The sequence below is a fragment of the Belonocnema kinseyi genome, chromosome 3 (assembly GCF_010883055.1).
Source record: "Belonocnema kinseyi isolate 2016_QV_RU_SX_M_011 chromosome 3, B_treatae_v1, whole genome shotgun sequence".
NCBI classification, from domain to species: Eukaryota; Metazoa; Arthropoda; class Insecta; order Hymenoptera; family Cynipidae; genus Belonocnema; species Belonocnema kinseyi.
In genome coordinates this window covers 89,231,914-89,246,646 of record NC_046659.1, presented here as the reverse complement: position 1 = coordinate 89,246,646, position 14,733 = coordinate 89,231,914, and positions in this window count along the sequence as shown.

Genomic DNA, 14,733 nt, shown 5'->3' with positions numbered 1-14,733 from the left:
AATGGTCTAATCTTGCAAATAAATAGTTGAATTATTAACTTATAAAGTATAAATAATCAACAAACAATGGAATGATGAACTATTCAAATAAAAAATCAATTAAAAAAAGAACTATTACAAACAAGTAGTTCATTTTTAACAATAAAAAATGAATTTCTTAGTAAAATATAAACTAGTAAATATTGCAACAAATTTTTAAAAAATATTTAATCAAAAATGGGAATTTTCAACAATTTTCTAGAAAACAGTTTAATTTTTAAGCCGAAAATATCAATTTTCTTCTTAAATGACGAAGCTTTAACTAAACTAAAAGGAATTCTCAACCAAGCAGTTCAAATTTTAACCAGGTGTTTGAATTTTTAATCAATAAAGATTAATTTTTACAAAATACGTAATTGTTAACACTTCTACCACAATTTGAATAAAAGAAGTTGAATTAAATCACAACAGTATACTTTATCATGAAATGAAATTATTTGTTTTGAAATTCTGATTCACAAAATTTACGGTGCAGAAAATTCGTAATCTTTATCAATAAATTAACAAACTGAAAACCACCACTGAAATTCATATTCACGCAATATCGCAACTAATCAGGTTTTATACAACAATGTATGTAAGAAAAATTAATTTCTGACCTTTATTTGCGCACCAAACTTTATATACTTTACATGCAATTTTAGGCTATATTCCCGACCCGTTATAATCTTGAAATACCCCCACGGCCACCTGTACCACTTTTGTTTGAGCAAACCCGAACAGCCTCCACGTAAAACAATAAAAGTCGCTCAAGTAATTTTCAAGAAGTTCCTATTAGTATTCCTAACTCCATAATAATATTTTTTCAAATCCCTGAAACCACCTTTACAACTTTTATCTGTACAAATCTCAAATGCCGCTACAAAAATACATACAAAATTTCGTTATTTGAAATAATCACACAAGTCACTTTTCGAAAAACTACAAGTTATATTTTGAATCCCATAATAATATTCAAAAACTGTAGAAAACCATCACTTTTAGCTAATCAATTCTGAAGTGTCTTCACTAAAAACACTAAAAAAATTACAAATTTGAATTTATAAATAAATATAAGCAAAACCTAATAATTCTTTTGCAACACCACAATTCATCGATATCTTCCAGGCTCATAGTTTTGAAGATGTCGCAATTATTAGATTTTGTCTATATTTATTAAAAATATAAATTAAAATTTTCCCAGGAGTAAACAAAAAATTTCTTTTTAAAAAATTACAAATATGAAATAATCACACAACTCACTTTCAGAAAACCACAAGTTATGTTTCCAATTCCATGCTAATATTCAAGAAACTCCGAAAAACACCCATAATACTTTTACTTCAAAAAATCCCAAGTGTCTTCATGCGAAATACAAAAAAATTAAGATGTTTGAAATAATTACACAGATCGCCTTCCCAAAACCCTAAGCAATATTTTAAACTCCATAATAATATTCAAAAACCCCCGAAAACCGCTCAGAGTTAAATTGGCCATGGTGTGTTCCCAGATACTCTGGGTGTGCCCCCACGTATGTATACTTTAAAGTCGATTATTTCCGCAAAAAAGTCATTATTCAATTCTAAATACTCCATTTGCTCATAATTAAGCTAAATAAGGACCAATTCAGGCATTGCAAGAGAAATTTTAGTTTTGCATTCCACTTCCATAAAAAATGTACCCTGGTACCAAAGGTTAACAAAAGAATTTAAATACACAGATCTAGATTTTTTTTGAAATTTATATGTAATAAGATTGGTATAAATAAAATTGATTCAGATTGAATCTAAAAACTATCTTTGAGAGTCATTGATTTCCGGGAGATTTCCACTCGAAGCTTTTTATATGCAATTCCTCAGATATGTACATAAATATTGAAGCGCTGCTTTTCCTATATACTCAAAGGAATGCTGATTCACGCCGTGAATGTTTGATTTGCTCAGATAGATATTAAAGCTCCACAGATATTATTAAATTTACGTGTGGGAAGTTGTGTCGCGTAAGGCACACATAGAAATTACTATCTGTCACCTGACAGCTTGGAGTATAATACATTCAAAGTTTGTGCAGTTCCTCCCGTAGTTCTTATCCATCTTACTTACAGGATTCTATAGGATTGCTATACGGTTATGTCAGTATTAGGTAACTTCACTATCCCCACTGCAATTTAAAAATATTTTTCTTCGAGTTAACGTATTGCTCGCGAAGAAAAAGGATCTTTCTAAACGGAACAACGTCGGAAATCAGCTTCAGGAAGAAAGTCTTTTTGCGAGTCTCTCTTAGAATTTTAAATACTAATGATTGTCTCTATTTTTGCCTAGAAATTTATTGCTATATTTGATTTTTCAACACTTCAAAACACCTATTTTTGCAATTTTTAAATATTTTTTTGATTGATGGATCTATCCATTTCCTGAAAATTAGGGATGATAAGGTTGAAGTGGTTTTTGACATTTTACAAATTCAGAAAGGTATAGGATTAACAGTGTCTAAATATCACTTGACACTCTAAATGAGGCCAAAAAAAGACTGATTGTTTAGTAGACAATTAAATTTCCAAAACGAAAAGTCGAACCCAAAAAATAATTAAAATTTCACAAAATAATTAAACTCTCAACAAAATAGGTAAGGCATTTTATGATACGACAAAAAAAATAAAAAATCTAAAAATCTGCACGCATCGCGGGCATATTCTCATCGCGCGCTCTTCCCGCAGGTCGCTTCGCTCGCAAGTTTGAGCGCGCTTAGAGCGCGCGGCTATTGAATCTCGCGCACGATAATGGGTTACCTCGCGCTTCGCGCTCGGATATTCATTCTTTGCATTTGGAATGCTTGAATAAAACTTTATCAAAAAGATCTCTTTTAGATGGCAGTATTTATATGCATCTTCAGATTCTGAATTGTCTACTTATTCAAGTATAGTCAAAGATTAAGTTTCTCAAAGCTCTGTAGGCTTTGAGGTACACATCCTCATCGTAACACTCGCCCTGCACGCTCGATTTTCGACAGACATTTATAAACAGGTTTTCTTCAATCTTTTTTCATGACTTTCGTCGTTTTTCCATAAATTTGTATTATTTTTTTTATTTTTAATGTTCTTTTTCACGAATGCAACAAATAGTACGCGTCCTATCATGAAGTGATTCTTAACGAAATTGTAGATCTTTTTTTGGGATAACATTTTTTGTTCATTTACCTTTTCTCGTATCCTACATAGTTTGAGCACAAAATGGAATTTTTGATTTTTCATTATTCTTTGTGCAATCAAAATTTGAATTTTCGATTTTTCAAGAAAATCCAAAAATCTTTTATAACAGTCTTGTAGGGATTTTAAAAAGCAATGTTTTTCTTTTCTTGACTTTTTTTCATATCGTGCGTTGTTCGGCTTAAAATTTTGAATTTCGATGGTTTTAAAAATTTTGAAAATGCTATATCTCTGAGAATTGTATTTTTGTCAAAAACAGTCAATAAGATCAATTGTTTTTCCATTTTAATACTATAAATATCTGTGCATAGAATTTTTAAATTCAGAAAAAAGTGGCCTTAGAATTTTTTTAAATGCGCTCTTTTTTTGAATTTTCATCAAAAATGGCTGGTTAACGAACTCTTCCTTTCTTTTAGGACCTAAAAAAAGTGGGTCAAAGATGGATAGGATCCGTTCGTTTTTTCGAGAGTTATCGCTTTTTAGGGACGGATGGCCGGACGGACAGACAGACAGGCGCCATCGTAAAATCCTGAGGTTCGGATTCAGGGGGTCTCGAAACGTTGATATCCGTGGAAAAACAAAATAATTCGATGTTCAACCAAAAAAGATGATTTCTCAACTAAAAAGGGAATTGTTACATTTTCAGTTAAAAATAATAATTTTAAACAAAATACATAAATTTTTAACCAAATAAATCAATTTTCAACTAAGCAAGGAATTTTTTTGACAAAAATGGAATAGCCTTAATTTCAGATTAAAAACATGAATTTAAAAGTGAGAAAAGGAATTTCTAAAGGAATAGTTCAGTTTTAAAATAAATAGTTTAATTTCCGATAAAATAGTTTAGTTTTGTGCGGAAATAGTTCATTCTTGACCTTTCTGAAATCCTGAAATATTCTGAATTTCTGAACTATTTTTAATTCTCTGAATCTCCGGGATTACTTGAATGCTCTTAAGTTCCTTTATTTTTTTATTATTCTGAATTTATGAAATTATTTGACTTTTCTGAATTTCTTAAATTACCTACATCATGCAAAACCCCTGAAATTCGCTGAATTACCTGATGTTCTGGAATTTCGTTAATATCAAGAATTCTCTTAATTTATTGACTTCTCTAAAATCTTTAAATATTCCGAATTTTTGAAATTCTTTGAATTATCCTAATTATTTTATTTATTTGAATTGCTTGAATTATTTAAATTCCTTAAAATATATAAATTTTCTAAAATCTTTCAATATTTCTAAATTTCATCAAATCCTTGAATTCACTTAATATTCAGAATTCAATAAATATTTAGAATTCTCTAACATTTTTTAAATCTTTCAGTTCTTTGACTATCCTAAAATCCTTCATTTCTTCGGAGATCCTGAATTCCTTAAATATTTAGATATCTCTGAATTCCCGAACTCTCTGAAAACCTTAAATATTCTGAATTCCCAGAATTTTTAAATTCTCTGAAACCCCTATATGCTTGAAATATTTTCCATTTCCTAAATTATTTTAATATTTTAAATGCATGAAATTCTTTAAATTTTCTGAATTCATTAAATTACCTTAATGCTCTTAAATATCTGAAACTCGCTGAATTTCATTATATTTTATAATTCTTTTACTTATATGAAGTCCTTGAATATTCTGAATTTCATTGAATTATCTGAATTCCTTGAATAAACTGAATTCTTTAAATTCCTTATATTCAAAAATGCTCTAAAATGCTTGAAATTCTCTGAATTTCCTAAAATGCTTGAATTCAATAAATATTAAGAACACTCTGAATTCATGTATATTACTGAATTCTTTAACTCGCCTGAAAACCTTGTGATCTTTGAATATCCTGAATTTCTTGAATGTTCGGAATTCCTGAAATTCGATTAATATCCTTTATTTCTTGAATACTCTGAAATCCTTAATCTCTCTTAATTTCCTGAAATCCTTAAATAATTTTAATTTCCTGGATTCTTGAAATGTTCTGAATTCCTGAAATTCTTTAAATTCTCTAACTTTCTGGAAATACCTCATTGCCTGAAAATCTTTGAAATTCTAGGAATTTCTTAAGTATCCTGAATTTATTGGATATTTTGAATACTCTTAATTTTCTAAATTCTCTAAATGCTCTGAGATCTATAAAATTCTCTGAATTCACTGAAATCTTCGAATGTCCAGAAATCCTGCAATATTCGAATTTTCCGGATTACTCGAATTCACTGAAATTATTATATCTTAGAAAATCAGCAAATTCCTTGAATCCTCTAAATTTCCCGAATTACTAAAATATGCAGACTTCTTTTAAATCCCAGCATTAATTCCATCTATGTCACTTTTTCTGAATTCCCTCAATATTGTGGATTCTCTGAAATCCCAATAACTGTTTAATTCTTCTAAATTTTTCCATCATTATGCAGTTTTTGAAGTTACAGAAATTCTTGAAATTCCCAAAATTCTACGAATTCAAAAAGTTCCTGTGTTTGAACGAATTACGTAAATACAGAAGATTGCAGGGATTTTGACATATTGCAAGAAATATAGAGAATTTAAACGAATTCAAGGAATATAAGTAATTCAGAGAATTTACAATTTTCAAGGAATTTAAAGGATTCAAAAGGATTTCAAGAGGTTAAAAGGGATTACGCGTAGTTTGAAATAATGAAAAAAATCAGTTCAACCTACAGAATTACTAATTTGATAATTTTCAATAAAATTGTTGAATTTTTAACCAAATATAATTTTATGTAACTTTTATAATTTTTTTAAGGTGGAGAATATAAGGTTTATCATATTCAAATGAAAAAAAATTATATATTTAAATCAATCAAAAAAATATATTTAATTGACACATTTAAGAAAATGATAAATTTATCAAAAAAGGAAAAACCCAAAAATGTTGATTTAATAGGAAATACTCTGTTTTATTTTTAAAAATTCGAATGTTCAAAATGCACAGAAAAAACAGAAGAGATTTTTCGATAAAAAAAGGCTTTTTAAGTTCAAATTTTGTATAGATATTTAAGCAATTTTCTCGGGAAATTAAAATTCAATTACAAAAAATTTGAAAAGGATCTATCCTATTGTCATCCATTTATTTTTTGACAACCTCAGGCCGGTCCATTGTTCCAATTTTTGAAAAACTTTAGCTTTACGGAAGCTTTTTGCTTTAATTTACAGAAAAATATTAAATCACTGGTAGTCATTTGTCAATCATGGGCACATGAAGGAATGACTCAACTACAAACGCAGATACTTCGATCTGGTTCTCAATCATTCCCGCAAAAGCAAATCGAACCGCGTTTCTCGATGCATCAACATAAAAGGCCTGAAAAGTGCTTTCAGTCAGCAATCACTCATTTATTGCAAGGTACACGCATATGGCGCCTTATTCCATGCTTCTCATAAAATTTCGCCAAAGCTGTTATTGATGTCTCATTTTATGAGATTGAGAGTCAGGTGTCTGCAACGAGGTCTTTTTCTTTTATTTATACCTGGACGATTTCAGAGAACTTCTGATAATTGCTTTTACCGTTTTACTTTCAAGGTAGCGAGTTGAGCTAATTAATCGATTTTCAAAGAAACTGTCATGTGAGATGCGTGAGACTTCTTTGAAAATTTGGAGCGGAAGTGCACGTGGTGAAAAACTATTGATTCGCTCTACTAGAACTTGACGAACTACATTTGCGGAAATGCTAACTTTACGGCTGATCTTTGAAGGTCGCTATGCCAGATTATACTTTCTAAATATAAATTAGTGAAATATTTTTTAAGAAGATTTTTAAGATTTTTTTAAGATTTTTAAAAAGATTAAAAAGATTTTCAGTTCAAACTTATTAATTTCACTAGCTTTAATTCAGTTACTAATAATAATTTAAAATTTACTCAGCCAATTAGTAATTACTACTATATGCCTAAGCGTCTTCGAAACTCGTAATATAAAGACTTCTAACATTTTTTAAGTGTAAATGATCCGTCACAAATAATTTTAATGCAAAAAAAAAGTTTATTTATTTATATTCTTTATGCAGTGACGACTGAAATATGAGGGAGAAACAGCTATGGAAATCAAATTGATCTCTTGGTTATCCGAACTGGTAATTCTGTGTAATTCAGTTCTACCACTGTAATTCGAGATATCCAGTGTAATCCACTGTAATTTAGTTAATTTGGAATAATCCACTCATAATTAGAACTAATCCACTTGCAATACGGTAAAATTCACTTTTAATCCAGTTATAGTTGGTAGTAATCCATATTAATCCAATTGTAATCCTGATAATTGAAAGTATTTTATGTAATTCAAGTAACATGGAGTAATATACTTGTAATCGGAACTAATCTACTTGTAATATGGTATAATCCACTTGTAATCCAGTTCTAGCTGGAAGTAATTCATAGTAAAGCACTTACAATCCAAATACTTTGGAGCAGTTCGGGTGTTCCACTCAAAATGCAGGGTAATCCATTTGTGATATTAGTAATTGAAAGTAATTTAGGTAACTGAAGTAAAATACTAGTAATCCTACGTAATTCAGGTGAATCAGAGTAATTTAAATAGGTGTTCCAAATAGCTATCAACTATTTTGTTGAAATTTGTTTTAAAATTATTTGTGTTACTAGAAATTTAACTGTTCTATTTTTTGTTAAAAATTCATTTATTTTATTGAATACTCGTCTTTTGTGGTAGAGAATAAATATTTGTTGTTAAAAACTATGTTTTTAATTGAAAATTAAACTATTTGTGTGAAAAATTAATCTACTTTGTAGGAAATTCGACGATTTAAGAACAAAATTTTATTCTGTTTTTGAAAGTTCGTCATTTTTAAACTTAAAAATAACTGTTTTAACATAAACCTTTTTGTAACATTTGGTTTAAAATATTATTTTTAACTCAAAATTTCACTATTATATTTTTGGTGACAATTTTTCTTTCTTAGTAAAAATTCATGTATTTTCTTGAAAATTCGTTTCGCTTGTAGAAAATAAAAATTCTTGCTTAAAAATTCATCTTTCTGGAGGAAAACTGAACTACGCGACTGTTGAAAGTTCAACTATTTCTTGCTAAATTCATGTATTTTGTTACAAATTAATCTTTTTTGTAAAAAATTAATATTCTTGTTTTAAAACTAATATTTTTTGCTTAAAATTCTATTTCCTTTTTTGTTTGAAAACTAATTTCTATGAGTGAAAATTAAACTATTCCATTTTTATTTAAAAATGTATCATTTCCAATTAAAAAATGCATCTCTTTGGTAGAAAAATGAGCTATATTCTTGCAGTTCATTACATGGTTAACATTTTGTTCAAATGAAAATTGAACTATTTAGTGTTTGGTGAAAATTTGTCTTTCTTAGTTGAAAATTTATGTATTTAGTTGAAACGCCGTTGTTTATGTTTGGTCGAAAATTAAAATTCTTCCTTAAAAAGTCATCCTATGGATTAAAAATTGTTACTATTGCGTTGAGAATTGAACTGGTTGGTTGAAAATTCGTCATTTTCGTAAAAAATTAATTTAAAATTCAACTGTTTTCTTTTCGATTCAACCTAACTGTTTTTGATAAAAAAGAAAATCTCGTTTGGCTGAAATATCAGCTATTCCATTTTTTTTAAGAATTCACCTCTTTTGGTTAAAAATTTAATCTACTTGGTCGAAAATTTAATAATTTGGTTAAAAAGTCATTTTTGGTTGAAGTTTTATCACTTAAGTTGAACATTTATTTCTTTGCTTGTAAATTTAACTACTTTTTAAAAAAAAGTCATTTGTTGATTTATTTTTTATTTGGGAACTGTAAATTGAACTATGTCATTTGAAGACTCGTCATTTTAGTTGGTAATTTATTTCTTTGTTTAAAAATCTAACTGTTTTCTTGAAAATTCGTTTCTCTTGGAGTAAAAAATTAACATGTTTAAAAGCTCATTTGTTTTGTTTAAAATTCAGCAAGGTTGTTAAAAAGTTATCTATATTTTTTAAAAATTTGGGCGAGTCTAGCTTATGCGGGGTAACCCATTATAATTGTATGTAATTTAGAATAATCCTTTAGAAGCCAGAGTGATTTTAGGTAATTTTAGGTGGTTGACTCCACATCTGCTGGACCGCATTTTTAGGAGTTTTTGCCCCTAGCTAAAATGCAATTAAAACCTTCCCTGTTATTTCTCGTTTTTTCCTGATTAGCAAAGAATTTTCTCGGGCATCAAAATAAAAAATGTAATCCTTCAAAGCTGAAATGTTTTAATTCTTTTAGGACAAAAGTACTAGAAAACTTAGATTTTTTAATTTTGTTTTTATTATTTACAACAGCTCATGGGATTTATGTTCTAAGCAGATTCTGCTGATATAAGACAAACGTATTAACAAAAATCAAAATATATCTATTTTGTTGAGGAATTTTTCAGAAAAAATTTGATTTTTTCTTATGATATTTTTACTAAGTTCCATATAATTTTTTATACAAAAGTGGTCTAAAGCAGTCCCATTTTACTGTTAAAGTACTGATAAAGACAACCAATTACTGCTGTAACAGGAATAAAGTACAAAAAAAAATATGTTTCGTTTCATCAAGACTTTTTTAGCAAAAAGCACTGGAAAAGTCTCACTTTATCTTTTTCGGTAATTTACTTTTTAAAAAATCCTAGTAAAACGCGAAATTTTGGTAACTTTTTTGGTTTTTAGTCTTAAGACATAAAATCCATAAGTTCTTGTACACTCTCGGAATTTGAATTATGTAAGATTTTTACTAATTTCATTCAGTGGCTCAATTCTAGCAATCAAACAGTTATTTTCACTAATTTATCAGTCAAAATCACTAAATTATTAGTAAACACTACTGATTTATAGCTAGAGTTAAGTCGGTAATTGAAATTAGTAAACTTTTTAAATATTAACTGACTCAAATTTAGAAAGCAAATTCCAAGAAAAATAAAATGGAACTTTTCATGTACTTTTGTTCCTGAACAAGTGCTCCTTAAAATGGATGTATTTTGAAATAAATTAAATAATAGTAGTAATAAAAAAGTGTAAGTAATTTATTAAAAATAATTGGGCAGTGTTCAGTAGAACTGCCCTAAAAAAGTCCTGCTAGAAAAAGATGTATTTTTGACTTTTTTTTTGTATTTGAGTTCTTTTCCAGCAGGACCTTCCATAACTTTTTTAGCACTTTTGTACAAAAAATTATTTTGCACTTGTCAAATTTTTGAGTATAATCTAGATTTTCAGGTACCATTGTACTACAAAATTTCGCCTCAAAATGGACGTATCTTGAGCTTTTTTGTCCTTTAGTTATATTTCAGCATGATTTTTTTGGAACATAAATCGCATGATCTCTCAAAAGAATTAATTACAATAGACAATCAGTATATTTTTCTTGATAAAAATGACCTGTGCTTTTATCATTTTTAACAAAAAAAAAAAGAAGGAAGTGATCCCCTATTATTTTTAAAGTGATGCAAAGTATGACGGGGATAGTCATTATTTTCTGAAACTAAAATTTCTAAAAGAGAAAATATTTAAAATTATAAAATTTCCTGCAATTTAAAATTCCTTAATAATACAATTCCCGACAGTTCATAATATTACGGAATTGGAAAAGTTCAGAAATGAAAACACCCACATTATAGAACGTTCGATGCTGTAAAATTGCTGATATCAAATAATTAGAAATATTTAAATAACAACATAGTAAATCAAATTCATGCATTTAATAAAAATATTTAAAAATTTTATTTTTTATGTTAATATTTTTTGTTATTGAATGACGACAATTTTATTTTGTGAATTATGTACTATCGTAAATTTTCATATGTGTTTAACGTGTCGAGTATTCCCTGAGCTTTAGTATTCTTTTAGCTTTAAGTTATGGCTTAGATTCCCCCCTTCCCCTTGCCAAGTCCGCACGTTTAGACTGGACGGGTTATAAACATCGATAAAAGTACAGACTGTCCGGACGTTTAGAATTGTCCTACATTTATTTGATACCTCTGTCGAAATATGTACATCATTTAACCTACTTTCGAATTGCTGAAGACTAGCACGGTGTTGCTGATCCCAATTTAATTGATAAGTGCGAGATGGAAAATCATCGCCTGACCTCCTCTCAAAAAATTCAATTTTTTAAAATTATGAAATGTAGAATATCCATGAAAGTTATATAATACGAAAGAGAGCACAATTGAAAAATTTCTTTGGAAAATTAAGCTTATCAGTACAATTAATTTTTTTTTATATTCTAGCTCTTAGTTGGTGAAACAGAATTTCTGGAGTGAAGTTAATTTTAAGCTATCTGCCAAAATAAAATAAAAAATTAGTCTTGATTTTAACAAGAAATTTACCTTTAAAAAACAAAAATTTGCTTTTTGAAAAAGGGCTCAGTTGATGATTTTAAATTCAGACTGAGAACTTCCAAGAGGTGCTAGAGAACCATAATATACCAGAAAGCCAAACGAAAAAATATATTTTTTTATTTGGGTTCAGCCCAACCGTGAATTCCGACATATGCAGAAAAAAATTTTTTCCTGATAAAGAAATTTAAATTTAGGAAGAGCAGTGCTATCATGATCATGAAATGATTGTATCTAGAAATGCATCGATTAAATTACGAAACATAAAGCATTACACAATGTTCTTCCACAAGGAAGCAACTTCATTTCATACCACCTCATGAGAAAGCATAATGCTCAAGAAATGAGTAAATGTTTCGACACATTGATGCATTTCAGGTTTATTTTAATAATTATGAAATAAATTTAGTAAAAAATGAAAATTTCCCTCTCCCCAAGAATTATTTAAACCCATCCTCGTCGAGTTTAGCTCTTCACGTAAAATATTTTTATAATGATCTCGTGGTATTATTCGGCGACTGTGAGGGCGTCTGTTATTTACGTAAAGCTTTTTTTAATGGGGGTAGGGGATCTTACGAATCCTTACTTGGGGGAAGGGGAGAAGCTCAAAGAAGTTAATCATTCTTGAAATCTAAGAAACACCTTCCATGAAAATGATGGAATCCCCGAAAATCTTTGCATTGTAATCCTTTGAATTCCTGTGAATTCTTTTGAAAAATTTGTAAACCCCTGAAATGTTGTTTAACGTGAAAAAAATCCTTTAAATTTTTGTATAGAATGGGTGTCGTACATAATAGCTTAAAATCCCTTTAAAACGATTGAGCTCCATGGAATTCTTTTAAATTTTTTTGACATTTGTAAAATATTACAAAACATTAAGAGATCCCTTGAAATATTTTAAATACCTTCACAGTTTATTGAAACCTTCAAGATATAGCGAAATCTTTCGAATCTCTTGACATTCCTGAAAATATTTTATGAAAAATTCAAATCTTTTTAAATCCATTAAGATTCTTTGAAATCCTTTGAATAGCGTGGATATACTTTGGAATTTTTTGACATCCAGCTAAATCCTTTGAAATCCCGTAAAATTATCAAAATCCGTTTAACTCTTAAAAAATACGTTGATATCCATGACAATATTTTTAAATTCCATAAAGACTGAAATTCCTTAAATTTGTTTCAAATCTTCAAGAGGCTAAATATATCCTTTACAATTCTTTCAAATCAATGGAAATGCTGTAAAAGCAGCAATATCGTTAAAATTCCTTCAAAGCCTTTGAAAATTTTGTGAATATTTTTGAATCTGATGAAATCCCTTTAAATCTTCGCAATCACATTAAAATCCCCTGAAGTCCATCAAAATTCGTGAAAATACTATGGTATTTCATAAAATCGTTTAAAATTCATTGAAATCCCTTGACTTCTTTAAAAATATTTCGAACTCTCATAAAATCTCCAAGGAAATCGTTTTCAATAACTTGATATCTCTCAAAATCCTAAAAAAAATCGTTTGAAATCCTTCAGTATCTCTCAAAAGCCGTAAAAAAACTTTAATTTCTCTTAAATGTTTTGAAATCTTGTGAGATTCTTTGGAACCTTTGAAATCCCTGTAAAATACATTGAAATTTTAAAATCCATTTAAATAGCTCAAAAAAACTTGAAATATTTTATAATAATCGGAAATCCTTTAAAAGTCCTTTATATCTTTTGACAACTTACGAAATTCCTTAAAACGCGTAGATATACTTTGGAAACTTTTGAAATTTCTTAACCTCCTTTGGAATCCTTTCAAATACATTCAAATCTTCGTAGTCTCATTAAAATCTTCTGATATCCTTCAAAATTCGTGAAGATACCTTGGTATATCTTTTAATCTTTTCGAACATTTTAAAATCCCATAACTTGTTCTTCAATATTACGAAATCTCTTAAAATCCCCTGAAATCTGTAAAAACCCCTTCAAAAACCTTAAAATCCGCGGAAATCGTTCCTAATTCCTTAAAAACCCCAAAATCCGTTTAAATACTTCGATATCTCTAAAATTCCCGTAAAATCTCTTGAAATCATTTTAAAGTGTTTAGAGTCCCTTAAAATCTTGTAAATTTCTTTGAAGAATTGGGATTCTGTCCCATAAAATCTTTTAAAATCTCCTGAAATCCCATAAAATCTCTGAAAAGCTTGGTAATTCTCGTTGAATATGGTGAAAATTTTGTAATTGTTTTAAATACTTTATAGTCCGTACAAATAATTTAAAATCCTTTAAAATATTTTTAAATCCTTTAGAACCACTGAAAGTCTTTAAAATCTTTTAAATCTCGTTTATAATTGATAAAAAAAATATACCATAAGACGGAGCTAAATTCTGGATCCTTTTTTTAATGTCGTGAAGATGAAACATTTAGTTTAGCCATAATATAAGTAACCAGTGATTTCAATCCAAACTGTATCCGTCTTCACTACCCAGGGTGGGACTACATTTTTTTATTTTCAAGGTATTTTAAAGTAAATTAACCTACTTTGGCAATCAATTTGAAAACAACGGGACGATACAACAATCCAACATTCGTAACTTTGTAAAAAAAATCGTTCTGCAGCAACAACTTAACATCTTGGTTAAAATACAGAAAATTCAAACCTTACATAAATATTAATTATAACAAAACTTCCTTAAAAACAGAACCATACAGTCTCTAGCCGAAAAATAGAAATGAAATAATAAAGTGTGAAATTATGAGCGACCCGATTTCCCCAGCGTACTCAGTTTAGCCCCGGCTTACGTAATTAATAGACGTTCCCTGATCGCGTTCGGAAAACAATTAACTGACTTTAAATTGCACAGTGACATCTTGAGATGTGATCAGAGTTGCCGTGCCGCAAAACGACTGACAGTGCGAAGAGTGTAGGGTTCTTCTTGTTTAGAGGGAACGAGGTGGAATAGAGGACCGAAGGATGGAAGATGTTACTCTACTTGCAGTATTTCACTTTCACTGAACCCGGCCGGCCTCCCACGAGCGTCTCATCTCGAGATCCCCCCGTCAGCGGGTCACTTACGTCTTCGTGAGGTCGTTCGTTGAGGCATGCTTATGGCTGATGATGCTCCCCCCAACCTCCTCCCACCCAACCCTCGCACCTTGACGGGTTCGAGGTGCACGATACTACCCACCTGATTGAAAAGGTAGGAGGATGAA